The 14,877-nt window shown below is 34.9% G+C and overlaps 1 long non-coding RNA gene across 1 annotated transcript; it reads right to left on the minus strand.

Moving 5' to 3' along the window:
• Positions 1 to 13,071: 13,071 nt before the first annotated feature.
• On the minus strand, positions 13,072 to 14,372 carry LOC110915990. The gene is made up of 3 exons (XR_002579409.1): positions 14,333 to 14,372; positions 13,753 to 13,818; positions 13,072 to 13,151 (listed from the first exon to the last, which is right to left on the minus strand). It is a non-coding gene; the product is annotated as an uncharacterized LOC110915990 (long non-coding RNA).
• Between the last annotated feature and the right edge of the window lie 505 nt (positions 14,373 to 14,877).

Below are 14,877 nucleotides of genomic sequence, written 5' to 3' on the forward strand. Positions count from 1 at the left end.
TGTGTCATAGAAGTCATGTAGGAGGTAGGAAGAACAAGCTTCCATTTAGGCACCTCGTATATGTTCACCACTACACTTGTTGTAACAACAAACAAGGAGGGTCATGAACTAAGATTAGTACAAGAATGTAAACAATCTAAGCTATGAGAAATCATCAAGTCATGTGGGGATTTTATGTTGGACAACCCAAGTTGTTCCATAATCACTCCTATATCAAGTTTGAAGCTTGAACATGACTTGTGGGTTAAAAACCCTAAACAAAACAGAAATTATTTGAGGTTTAACCTCTGATGTTGTATGTCTCAGCCCCGTTTTTAAGCTTAACTAACCATAGAAGTGGTTATAAGCATAAGGACGTGGGTTTGAGTGAGTTAAACTCAAGTTTAAACAAAGATTAGTAAAGATAAATGAAAACAGTGAACTTTGGAGCCTATTTGCCAGAGTTCCAGGGACTTATTCACTGAGAAACACCCATGGAATCGACGCTAAGGTCAAACCAAGTGTTCTGGAAAAAGAATGAGCTAAAACGGACAAGAAATGAAGAAGTTATGCTCCTTTTCGTGAAGCTTGCTGAATCTGTCCGAACTTCTGATTTCAGCTGCGATTTTGAGACTTTGAGAGTGTGTTTAAGGGTTGTAAAAGTGGCTGGGATTAGAGTGGTATTTATCTAATACATATGATACTTGTTCTTGACACTACGTACTCCAAGGAGTTTATATGGTTTCATGGAACAAGGTTCCATTAGAATCGTAACAAGTTATCATACTATAGGATGATATAATCTAGTACTTGGACATATGAACACTAATTCATCATCTAAGATTCGATTATTTGGATTATGTGTTTATATATTACACATATTATATACATATTATTAAGTCCAAATGTTCAAGTATTCAAGCATGAGGGAGAAGATTACATCTTCATTTAGGTACCTCGAAATGTGTCATAGAAGTCATGTAGGAGGTAGGAAGAACAAGCTTCCATTTAGGCACCTCGTATATGTTCACCACTACACTTGTTGTAACAACAAACAAGGAGGGTCATGAACTAAGATTAGTACAAGAATGTAAACAATCTAAGCTATGAGAAATCATCAAGTCATGTGGGGATTTTATGTTGGACAACCCAAGTTGTTCCATAATCACTCCTATATCAAGTTTGAAGCTTGAACATGACTTGTGGGTTAAAAACCCTAAACAAAACAGAAATTATTTGAGGTTTAACCTCTGATGTTGTATGTCTCAGCCCCGTTTTTAAGCTTAACTAACCATAGAAGTGGTTATAAGCATAAGGACGTGGGTTTGAGTGAGTTAAACTCAAGTTTAAACAAAGATTAGTAAAGATAAATGAAAACAGTGAACTTTGGAGCCTATTTGCCAGAGTTCCAGGGACTTATTCACTGAGAAACACCCATGGAATCGACGCTAAGGTCAAACCAAGTGTTCTGGAAAAAGAATGAGCTAAAACGGACAAGAAATGAAGAAGTTATGCTCCTTTTCGTGAAGCTTGCTGAATCTGTCCGAACTTCTGATTTCAGCTGCGATTTTGAGACTTTGAGAGTGTGTTTAAGGGTTGTAAAAGTGGCTGGGATTAGAGTGGTATTTATCTAATACATATGATACTTGTTCTTGACACTACGTACTCCAAGGAGTTTATATGGTTTCATGGAACAAGGTTCCATTAGAATCGTAACAAGTTATCATACTATAGGATGATATAATCTAGTACTTGGACATATGAACACTAATTCATCATCTAAGATTCGATTATTTGGATTATGTGTTTATATATTACACATATTATATACATATTATTAAGTCCAAATGTTCAAGTATTCAAGCATGAGGGAGAAGATTACATCTTCATTTAGGTACCTCGAAATGTGTCATAGAAGTCATGTAGGAGGTAGGAAGAACAAGCTTCCATTTAGGCACCTCGTATATGTTCACCACTACACTTGTTGTAACAACAAACAAGGAGGGTCATGAACTAAGATTAGTACAAGAATGTAAACAATCTAAGCTATGAGAAATCATCAAGTCATGTGGGGATTTTATGTTGGACAACCCAAGTTGTTCCATAATCACTCCTATATCAAGTTTGAAGCTTGAACATGACTTGTGGGTTAAAAACCCTAAACAAAACAGAAATTATTTGAGGTTTAACCTCTGATGTTGTATGTCTCAGCCCCGTTTTTAAGCTTAACTAACCATAGAAGTGGTTATAAGCATAAGGACGTGGGTTTGAGTGAGTTAAACTCAAGTTTAAACAAAGATTAGTAAAGATAAATGAAAACAGTGAACTTTGGAGCCTATTTGCCAGAGTTCCAGGGACTTATTCACTGAGAAACACCCATGGAATCGACGCTAAGGTCAAACCAAGTGTTCTGGAAAAAGAATGAGCTAAAACGGACAAGAAATGAAGAAGTTATGCTCCTTTTCGTGAAGCTTGCTGAATCTGTCCGAACTTCTGATTTCAGCTGCGATTTTGAGACTTTGAGAGTGTGTTTAAGGGTTGTAAAAGTGGCTGGGATTAGAGTGGTATTTATCTAATACATATGATACTTGTTCTTGACACTACGTACTCCAAGGAGTTTATATGGTTTCATGGAACAAGGTTCCATTAGAATCGTAACAAGTTATCATACTATAGGATGATATAATCTAGTACTTGGACATATGAACACTAATTCATCATCTAAGATTCGATTATTTGGATTATGTGTTTATATATTACACATATTATATACATATTATTAAGTCCAAATGTTCAAGTATTCAAGCATGAGGGAGAAGATTACATCTTCATTTAGGTACCTCGAAATGTGTCATAGAAGTCATGTAGGAGGTAGGAAGAACAAGCTTCCATTTAGGCACCTCGTATATGTTCACCACTACACTTGTTGTAACAACAAACAAGGAGGGTCATGAACTAAGATTAGTACAAGAATGTAAACAATCTAAGCTATGAGAAATCATCAAGTCATGTGGGGATTTTATGTTGGACAACCCAAGTTGTTCCATAATCACTCCTATATCAAGTTTGAAGCTTGAACATGACTTGTGGGTTAAAAACCCTAAACAAAACAGAAATTATTTGAGGTTTAACCTCTGATGTTGTATGTCTCAGCCCCGTTTTTAAGCTTAACTAACCATAGAAGTGGTTATAAGCATAAGGACGTGGGTTTGAGTGAGTTAAACTCAAGTTTAAACAAAGATTAGTAAAGATAAATGAAAACAGTGAACTTTGGAGCCTATTTGCCAGAGTTCCAGGGACTTATTCATTGAGAAACACCCATGGAATCGACGCTAAGGTCAAACCAAGTGTTCTGGAAAAAGAATGAGCTAAAACGGACAAGAAATGAAGAAGTTATGCTCCTTTTCGTGAAGCTTGCTGAATCTGTCCGAACTTCTGATTTCAGGTGCGATTTTGAGACTTTGAGAGTGTGTTTAAGGGTTGTAAAAGTGGAAAAGTGGCTGGGGTTAGAGTGGTATTTATAAGGAAGGATTAGGGTTAAAGTTGATTGTAATTAATAGGATTAGTTGGGTGGTAAACTAATAAAAATAATAGAGAAAAAAAAAGGAATATTGTTGCTGTTGTGACACTTGCGGCCGGAATGGCTTCTAACAGCCATTTGGTTTTCCCCTTTTTGTTTATTTGTTGTGATAACTTAGGTTTATTATGTTATGATAAATTATTAAATCAAATGTGACATTATATTTAAGTGGGAGTTTAGTAAACAGAGGAAAAATTAAAGACTTAACTGGCAGCCTTATTCTAATCGAGCTACTGACTTCTTTCATTTTATTTTTATATTTTTTTTTATTTTTGCAAGATAACATTTGAAACAATAATCATCAACTTTACGTTGAAATAATATACTATTATTTTATTATTATTATTAGGATAGAATTATTATTATTATATTATTATTAGGATTACTATTATTATTATTTCTATATAATTAGAATTAACCACATATTTAATCGTTAACCAGCTTGTATAAGTTATGAGTACCAGTAGGTCGGGTATCGGTTAAGCGTATGCATTCGAGTTTGGTAACGTATAACCCAAGTATTGCAACACGTATAAGCATGTATATAAAAAAATAGAATTTTATTACGATCGAAGTCTCGGGTTACAATAATACGAAATGAAATACGATTACAAGAATACAATATTTCCAAAACTAGAATTTCAAGCAAAGGTTTCTAAATGTGGGAAGTATGAAAACGCAGGGCGTTACATTAACCTAGCTCCCAATTATCAAAGACACTTTATTCATTCATTAGAAAAAATCTACGGGTTTTCATCTATAAGTGAAACCCTTTTCATCATGTTATTAGGCATTCTTCCGGATACCTAATCAAATCAAGTTCTACCTACAACCGAGTAGATGCGCGATTTCACTTAGTCATTTTAACAAACACCTAGTGGGCATGATTTCTATACCTCTTCAATTTAGTTTATGACTAACATTTTAACCAAGTTTCAATCATCAAATTCAAGCCTTTGTGTCTAGCATTCATAAACAATATCAAGACTCGCATCATAACTTCAATGTTCATCCATTTTAACTCTCTAATTCTAGTGTTCATCATATAGTTATAAAACCCACTTAGTACCTACATAATTAGTTAACCGAAATACTAATTTATGGCGCTAAATTAACGAGTTTACATCTAGGGCTTGTTCCTAGACTTGTACTCATATCAATTGCACTACAACATTCATTATTCATGCCAGAATTTCGTTCTTGGATGTTAATCGGAATTTCAAAATTTCATAAAATAACAAAATTCGACATACCTTGAAATCTCCTAGCTTGGGTGATCAAAAATTTATTAAAAGCCCCAATTTTTAGCTTGATTCTTCTTTGATTTTGATGGATTTTATGAGCTTTAGGGTTGCTTTGAAGAACCCTCTTTCCCGAACACACACAAATGTGTGTGTTTTGGTGTTTTGTTTTAATTTAATTAAACCTTTTTCAAACATGCCCCCTTTTAGTCCCTATAATATACAAAGGTTACTACTTCAAGTTTCTTCATTATTTATAACACTTAACTAACTAGGTTGACATTCCTAGTTACTTAATGGGTTCCGGGAGTTAAAACCCGTTTCATTTTAAGTCTCGTTAACTCGGGCCTCTTTTGAACTTTATTTATTCAAAGCTTTTATTCTCTTTTATTTAATATTAGATTTATTTATTTAAATCCTAATATTTACCGGGTTAATTTTACCACTAACGATATTTTACCCGTTCATTAATATTAATGTGGTTTTATTACCAAACCCGTTTTTGGGGTGTTACAAGACCCATTATGGCTTACGCCATAAAGTGTTTTTCAAAACTAATGGTTATTGTCAACGCGTGACCAAATTATCGTTTTGACCTCATTATTTGTTTTGGCTTACCATATACGGTAACCATTAAAAGTTCATTTTCTATTCGTCATAGTATGATCGAATTACCGATTTAACTCCTTTTTAACCATCAATATGGTTTTTTATCATCTTCAATTATCTTGTTCCGTACGACTACACGTCGGAACATCATATTTCAATTGTTTATTTATCTTATTCGTAATTAATATCATAAGAGAATATTCTACAATTTAAGAATAGTGTAAGCTATACTTACGTTGCATCTTGATTATGATTTTTCTTCATTCTTGATTTGTTTGACCCATTTCCTTCCTAAGCTTTCACCTAGCTTGTTAAGCGTCAAACTATCATTGTAATTTGTAAGATGGTTAGATTAGTCATAATTATTCACGACTATTCCATCCTACGATTCTTATGTCGAATTTATCATTCGTTCATATCATTGGTCAGTTTGACTTTTTAAAGTCAACTGCCTATTAACGTAAATAATTACACGATGTAGCTCAACTACCCGTTTAATTACTTGGTCAATTATCCGGTAAGCATCATTCTTATCCTACTGTTTAAATCACTTTATTAACCAAGTTCTTGTAATCGAAATTCATTGAATTAACACAACTTTAATCATTTTTAACACATGATGATATCAAACATCATTCAACATGAATATATCATCGATTTTCATCTTATCATACTAAACTCACTTCATGGCAAGCATTATTTATGTACTCAAACATTTAATTTGTTCAAGTGTCTTTTATTACTATCATGTATGATGATTCGAATCATAATTATATCATCAATTTCATCATATGAATAAACCCACTTATCCTAGTGTGGTAAATCATCCAAACATTCAATTCATTGTCACACCCCGGCCGCGGTAAAACAACGAAAGCCGCGGCGGAAACGCCGGGGAGGTGAGTAGCGACAGAATTATTGTTTCAACAACCATGGCAAATAAAGTTTTGTATTATTAAAATTGAGGTTACATTGTCTTTGAGTTCAAATAAACTACATAATAACTGTCTTTTAAAGTCACTAAGGCCCGAGTCCGCCTAAGTGTAGCACAAACACCCTTATGCATTAGCACCTGAAACACATGTAAAAATAGGTACGTCAGCATAAAAATGCCTGTGAGATACATAGGTTTTGTTTATGCAGATTCATGACTTGTTTTTGAAAGAAGTGTTTAAATAAAATGATGTCATGAATCTTGTAAAATGTTTTTCCTTTGCAAAACCATGTGAAAATCGATATGAAAATCAAATGATAATGAATGAACAATGCATGGTTAAATAAATAACCAAGTAAAAATGAATTTGTATAGAAATGTGTAATTTCTAAGACAATGTCATGTTTTTGTATAAAATGTTTCATGTCTTGTCTAAGTGGTTTATATAACGCAACGATGTATAATACGATAAAAGCACTTATCTATAGGAAGTACCAGCGGCGTATCCACCATGCTTTTATCATATAACACATAGCCCCGTTACATAAGTCACTTATAAATAACCAACCAAAATGTCTTGTTCCATGTCAAAATGTCTATGTGTAAACCATGTACAATGTCATGTGTATCATGTATAACCAATGAAATGCATAGCAAGTAGGAAATCATCTACTTAACTATGTAATGATGTCTAATGTGAAAACAAATGTCATGTATGGTGAATAACTAGAAGTTACTCAACCCCATAGAAAATGTACAAAACAATGCTTTTGAATAAACCTAAGTTTAAATCAAATGTTATGTTTTGCAGAAAAACAATGCTTTATGATTACAAACATTTATGCAGTAATGTTAATCGCATACATTCAAGCCTTGAGACTGTGGCGACAAACCCTTAAACGAATTAAAGGTTCATCTAAAGTTATGTTGTCGGATTCTGTCATCCCCAACTTCCAAACGAACCCAGGAAGTCGGAAACGGGAGTTGTCAATTCCTATGGTACCATTACATAAGTCCGAGCGGCGTAGCTAATGTTAATGAATGTATTATTGTCTCGATTGAACATACCAAATGTCATAACCAATGTAGCATGTGAAAACCATGTACTAGGAATGCTAAGTAAACATGCCTAATAGAAATGTTCATGTAAAAACAATGTGCTAGCATGCTCAGTAAACATACATAGCAGAAACGTCATGTAAAACAATGTGCTACATATGCTAAGTAAACATATGCAACAAATATGTAACAAATCAATGTGCTAGCATGCTTTACATACATAGCAAAACACAATGGAAAGCATGTACTATATGTGTACTAGGTGAAAGTAGCATGTTTATAAAATCATGAAATGCACGAAAGTAACATGTATGTACATGTGTATCACCCCAAAATATTTGAAAACGGTAAAAGAGGGGAACTATGTACTCACTTGGGATTGCTAATTAGTCTTGAGAATAAGACCAATTTAAGCTCCAAGGGTCACGGAATCAACCGGCACATAGTATAGGTAACTATGTTAATAAACGGCCCTAAATCGGGAGATAGGATAGAACGAGGTTCTATAAATCAAATGAGTAATTGAACTCATATGGTATGATTTAATAGTCCCAACATTCTGATTGGAAAGCCTACCTAAGTGCTTTTGACCCGTTTCGACACATTATGGTAACATAAGTCACTATAAGGCGTCGTTTGCGTAAAACTATGTTCGGATGGTTAACTATGTGCTATGTCAAGTCTTACATGCCCAATTATGCCTAAACATGTTACTAAATCAGATTATATGTCAAAATTATGTTTACATAATCAAAATACGGATTTATGCTTCAAAAGGGCATTTTAGTCATTTCCTATGGGCATACAAGCTAACTAGCAAATGACTAACCAATCCTATGTGATCATAAGGTATAACCTCAGTGGTTATTCCCTAAGAAACTATGATCACTAACTAAGCTTGGTCGGATCCTAAAGATCGACGAAACGGGTCGGGTTCGAAAGTCTAAGCGGTTGTTTAGACCGCTTACCTTACGACCCTAAACAAGCACAAACTAATAGTGTCGAGTTAGACATGTCAAAACATGTCTAACCTACTGATTTGGTATCAAAACAAAGTGTTTTGATACCCTAAAGTAGTTCCGAGGCAAAATGCGTGCTAAAACGCATTTTGACCGAAACTTTGACTCGACACTACAACTAGCTAACGTGGTAATCAGCGGCTATAATCGCGGAGGATTATAACTATCGTGATTACAATCACGTTTCAAAGTTCAATTGAACTTTGACTTGACCAATTGATGGTCAAAACCGAAAGTCAAACTGTTGGCCAAACGTTTGAATTTCTGCACTACATAAAGAAAAAGCCATAAAAAGAATGAAAGAAGCTCACTTAGGGTCCTTGCTATCTTTTCAACAAGAAGACAAAGTCCCAATTGCTTGAGAGAGAGCTCCAAAGCAGATGAGAAGAAAGAAATGAGTGAATGAGCAAGGAAAAGAGTGAACTTGGCATGCTATTTATAGTTGTTGTGATGCTCTAGGATCATTACAAGTGGTTTTTCTTGGTCATTAAGCATTAAATCACAACCATACATGTGTTTAGGGACAGCTAGCATGCCTTGGAGAAGTGTTAACTTGGTCACCACACAAAGGAATTGCAAGAAAGGCCCCTGAATTTACAAACTGTTGCTGAAAATAATGTTTCTGCCCAGATGTGATCGTCGCGTAGCGCGACCACAAGGCCTTATGGTCGTCGCGCAGCGCGACGGTGTAGGCTGAACTTTCAAAGTTTGGCAAAAATGGTCCCTGCACGTGTTTAAGCTTGTTTTTGACGTTTTTAACCTCCGTAAAGTCATTTTCAAGGCTCCACAAGGTCGTTAAAGTGTAGGGGACCTGAAATATGCTCGAAAACATCTCGGATGTCGGTTCGTTTGGTCGTACGGTCACGTTGTTCGGTTATTTACGACGAAACTCGAACGGACGCGAAAACGATCCAAATTACGCGACGAATGGAATTTTTGCATCTCGATCACTAAAATAAAAATATTTTAGTGTGTACAAAAATTTTGGATGTCCAGATGTGACCAGAACGTAAGATATGCGCGAAAATGCAAACTTACGCCGTTTTTGACACTTTTAGTCCCTGTAAGATCATGTAAGCATGTTTTTGCACACCGAACCTATCAAAGCTTATTTCTAAGCCATGTTTAGGTTATTTATGGTATGTTTAACTTATGATCAAGTTCCGGACTGTACGTTGCTTTACGAAACGGCAGACTTTTGCAAGTTGACGCAAATAGTCCCTGAGAGCGAATAAACTTGTTTTTGCCATACCAAAGCCTTTAAAACTTATTTCTAAGTTATGTAAAGGTCATTTAAGGTATGTTAAGTTTATGATGATGTTCCGGAGTGTTTGTCGCGTTTTACTGATCGTGTTAACGCATCAGTTCGCGTATAACTTTCCAGAAAGCGATATAGAGTTCAAAATCGATCAAAAATCAACATGGGCACAAAACCAAACATAAATGAGAAACATTGGGATCAAAACACACTGTTTTATTAATATTGTATTGTTCAGAGTTTGTAAAATGATATCACAAGCACAGATGTCACATTCATGGCAATATATGTATAATTTTTCACTTAAGGTTTTGTTCCTAAGCAATTATACATCACAATTCAACCATAGCCTTAATAATTCATCAATAATTCGTGATTATGATGTTTCTTAAATTTTCACAACTTCACAAATCATCAAAATTTTACATACCTTATGATCCCCTAGCTTGGATGATCATTAATTCACGTTCAATTGTGAATTTGAGCTTCGTTTAAGCTTCCAATTTGATGATTTTGTTTAGAGGTTAGGGTTTTGGCTCCTGGGAGATTCTTCTGATCGAACAGAACACACCTTTGCATGTGTTTTGTTTTAAACATCCTTTTTATTAAATAACTTTCAAGTTTATCCTAATTTGGACCGTTATGTTTGGTTAGTTATTAAGTAGGCCACAACCTACTTATTTCTAACAATATTTCCACTTATTAACTAGGTTAAACATTCCTAGTTAACTTAGTGGGTTCAGGGAATTTATGACTTAGTTTATTTTAAGTCTCGTTAACTCGGGCCTTCTATAAACTTTAGTTCCTCAAAAGCCTTTATACAACTTTTATTTAATATTAGGTTTATTTATTTAAAATCCTAATATTCATCGGGTTACTTTTACCACTAACGGTACTATACCTGTCTTTTAGTATTAACGTGGTTTGATTACCAAACCCGTTTTCGGGGTGTTACACAAATGGACTCCGGTTGACCTCATTCAAGCGACATTGAAATCGTCTCATGTAACTCTACGATGTGAGATTTTAGGTTTTTATTTTTAGATGTTTAGCTTGTTGATTTTAGACTTTTTATTTACATCGCTGCTGTCTTTTTATCTATCATTGTGTCTTTTATATATTTGCGTCATTGTGTCTTTTTTATGATTCATTGTGTCTCTTTTCTTCAACATTGTGTTATATTTTTCGGGAGTGTGTTATATTTTGCTCGACATTGTGTTATATTTTGCGATCCATTATGTCTTTGTACACTTCTTATTTTTAGGAGTCTTTGTAAAATAACTTTACCCGTGTAATAATAATTATTTTAGTTATTTGGAACATTCATATGTTAACCCCTTATTTGTACCAAATATCACCCTCATTTAATTAACCAAACTAGAAGAGTAAATTACACAAATTGTTCTTTATTTATACGCATTCACTCCCTTTCCTTTGTCTTTAATTTGTGCACTGTATGTGCTTTAAATAACAATTTTGCACACACATTGTCCTTATCTCTAACCACCATCAACCCGCCTAGTTAAATGCACCCATGTGCCCCTCACGTGAGGGGCAAAATTGTCAATTTACCATCTCCCTGCACTTGAAAAAAGCCCCAGACTCTTCATCCTCACACAAATTACGGTTTCTTTTCAAGCACATCATCATATCATAATTAAGAAATGATACTTCACAAAAAGATCAACCGACTATTTTTGCATCTCATTCTCGTTTTACCACTTATAGTGATAAACTTGATGTTCGTAAAAAAAGGTTGTTGTTGGAAATCCTTTTTCTGTTATCGGTCAAGAAAGCCCTTTCAAAGAATCCGTAAAGACAAACACAAATGTTGATGATGAAGCCATCTCTGATGATAACTGATAACGGTGACGACAACGTTGGCGGTGGTCCGAGGTTCGATATAGGATTTGAGTATGGCGAAATAGAGGCTACTTATTTTCTTGAAAATGCTTACATCTAGAGCCCCAAAACGAACACAATTAACAAACCAAGTTCTTAATCGCGTATTTTTACAAAAAGTATACCCTTTCTGTGAAATCTATAGAACCTTCAAAAACGAATAATTTTGCGCTTGCAAGTTTCGATCCTTCCGATGGTCCAGATTTCGGAAGTGAAAATGAGCTTTTGTCTATGAATCCTAAGCCATCATTCGTTGTCTGTCGAGTCTTCACAAACTATTAATTGAAGAAAAACCCGAATTGAGCTGAATGATTTGGTTGAAGGCGGGACATCTTTTGAGGATGAAGAAACACAAATGCAATCTCAACATGAGTTAAGAGACGTAATTTAGATCAAGAATCATCTGATGCATTGGATGATAACGGTGATTCTTTAAATCAATGCCTGACAGATGGATTTATGATGATGTGTTTGAATGAAGAAGCCCTAATTTGTGTGAGGATGAAGAATCTGGGCTTTTAAAGTGCAGGGAGAGGGTAAATTGACAATTTTACCCCTCACGTGATGTGACAACCCTAAAAATTTCAGGTATCCGTACGATTAATTTATATTTAATTACTGCTCAAATACCGTGCTTGCTTACAGTTGTAAATAAACCTCTACATGGTTTCTGAAATATATATAACCATGCCTCATACTTTATTTGCTGCTACTCTATTATTTACCTACAGAACTTTAGTGACAACCTTGATGCACAAAAGCACAGTAGCACAATGAACGGATAACCCATTTAACACGCTGATATAGCCAGCACCAGGCGGACACTGTCTCTAAGGCCTGTATAAGCCAGAGATAGTTTACTACACCCGTAGAGAGTGTAGGGAAGTGAGGATTGTAGAACTGCGTCACTAGGTGATAATTACAGTGACCGGATGTGCCTAAAACGTACTTTAAGTACAAAATTCAGCACTTTAAATAAAAATTCAGCATTAAACTAATTAATAAAGTGCCAAAACATGAGGAAAATATTACTAGACACTTTCCAAAGTGTCGGGAATAAATTGTGTCACTTAAATATATAACGACACTCTAAAGCTTTGTTAAGCACTTTAACGGATCACAATCCAACCGAACAACCGGACTTTATCCGGAACATAAAAATATTGTCATTAGCATTGTTTTTCCTTTTCTAAGCCAGTTAGGGTCCCCGAATACCCTAACACCCGTTACAACTTACAACACACTAGTAACTGGTTTAACCTCCTACTTAACAACTAATGTCTAACCATTTAGTTAGAAACCAACCATGAGACCCCCTGTTACACCCTTATATTTATACTAGAATTTATAACTAATTTATACCAAAAGATAATAACTTAACATAAGTTTCAAAAATGTTACACTTCTTAGTCTACTAAGGACTAAGGTAGAACGTATTAAGTCGTTTAAGAATTTGTTTACAACCAAAGAACAACAATTTAACAAGTTCAAACATAGCGGAAGCTTCGAAGTGGAGTGTTCGGTTCATCATCAAGTCGCTTGATCGCCATCCATGTGACCACCTAATTACCTATGAATCAACAAATAAGTCATTAGCTATGACGTTTATGAATGATAAGATTTCAAGGTTTAACATCACTTTGAAACAACAAAAATATATAAGTTTTCCAGGCTCCACCGTAATTTACGGTGCCACCGTAAATTACGGTGAGTGCTGGAAATTCTTGGATCCACCGTAACACAGTAGAAAACCACCGTAAATCATTGGTATCTACCGTAATTTACGGTGACACCGTAAATTACGGTAGCACCTGGGAATTCATGTTTTTGTTTGGTTTGAGCATTTCAACCAAAATCCCCAACTCTCGGGTTTCAACATTCTGCATTATCAATGTAGTAAAAGTCTGATATTTCTAGTACGTCATAATATAACCACTACATACATCAATTTATCATGTTTGGAATGTAGATCATGTTTTACTTGATTATTTGACCCGTTTGGCTTGTCTATGGAATTCCTTCCTTTATGACAACTACCAACGAGTTTAATTCGTTATTTAAACAAGTATTCAATACAACAATGCCTTCGCTTCAATTCAAAATAACTAGAAACTTTGATAATCAACTACAATGATCTAATTTCACATAATGTAACGAGTCATGTTACATACCTTGGCGCACGCCCTTCAAACGAGAATCACCACCGGCTTGTCCGCTCGACGTCCCGGTATCTTGTCCTATAGAGTTCATTTACAAGACATGTTTAGAACCCTCTTAGACATCATTTCGCATAATATACCGAAACCTCTTAATTAGGCGTTAAAGCTTCAAATTTCTATTTGTCAGCCTTCTTTGAGGCATTTCTACAAACATCAAGAGGGCAGAATTTCCATATTATTCATATTCATGTTTATGGATTTCTTAGTAGTTAACTTAACTTCAATTAAGCCATCATATATCATGTAAACATCACATCTTTCCTGGAACTATCTTCTAAGGTCGAATTTTACTAGAATAACCACTAAGAACCCTAGAATTTTATCATCATCTTGTAAAACCCACAACCCACCTTCAAGGTGTTCATGGAGTTTTCTGAATTTGGTCATGATTTCACATGTAATTGGTTGAGTCTAACCTCTAAACACCAAATCGATTCTAAACTAACCAAATAACACTCATGCAACATCAATTTTCCAGATTTCACAACATCATGAGAAATTCAAGTTAAGGGATTTCACTAATTTTACATACCTTACAATCCTCTTGTGATGAGGATTATGATTCTAGGCTCAATTCTTGATTTTCACTTGGATTAATCCTTCAAGTTGCAAGATTATTGAGATTTTAGGGTTTGGAACTTCTCCTGGTCGCCCCTCTCTCTCTCTGTTCGATCGATGTCCACCCAAGATGGGTGAGTTTTTGTGTTTTGTTCACTAATTAGTATTCAAGTTTCAATTTTGACAAGTTCAGTCCCTTAACTACCATTTTCTCTAAGTTAAGTGTTTTAACCATATTATAAGTTTATTTCAAGACTAAATTTTTAACTAGGTTAAGTTCCTAGTTGGTAAATTCTTGTTTATTAATTTCTTTGAATTTTCTAATATAAGGGTTTATATTTTCGGGTGTTACAAGTCCACCCCCTTAAAAGGGGTTTCGTCCCCGAAACCGAAATTTACGTACCAAATAATGTAGGGTGGAGTCGCCGCATTTCTTCCTCGGACTCCCATGTAGTGTCTGACCCTTTTCTGTGCTCCCATTTGACTTTGACTTGGCTTATTATCTTGTTCCTCAAACTT

This window comes from Helianthus annuus, chromosome 16 (assembly GCF_002127325.2).
Source record: "Helianthus annuus cultivar XRQ/B chromosome 16, HanXRQr2.0-SUNRISE, whole genome shotgun sequence".
Taxonomy (NCBI): Eukaryota; Viridiplantae; Streptophyta; class Magnoliopsida; order Asterales; family Asteraceae; genus Helianthus; species Helianthus annuus.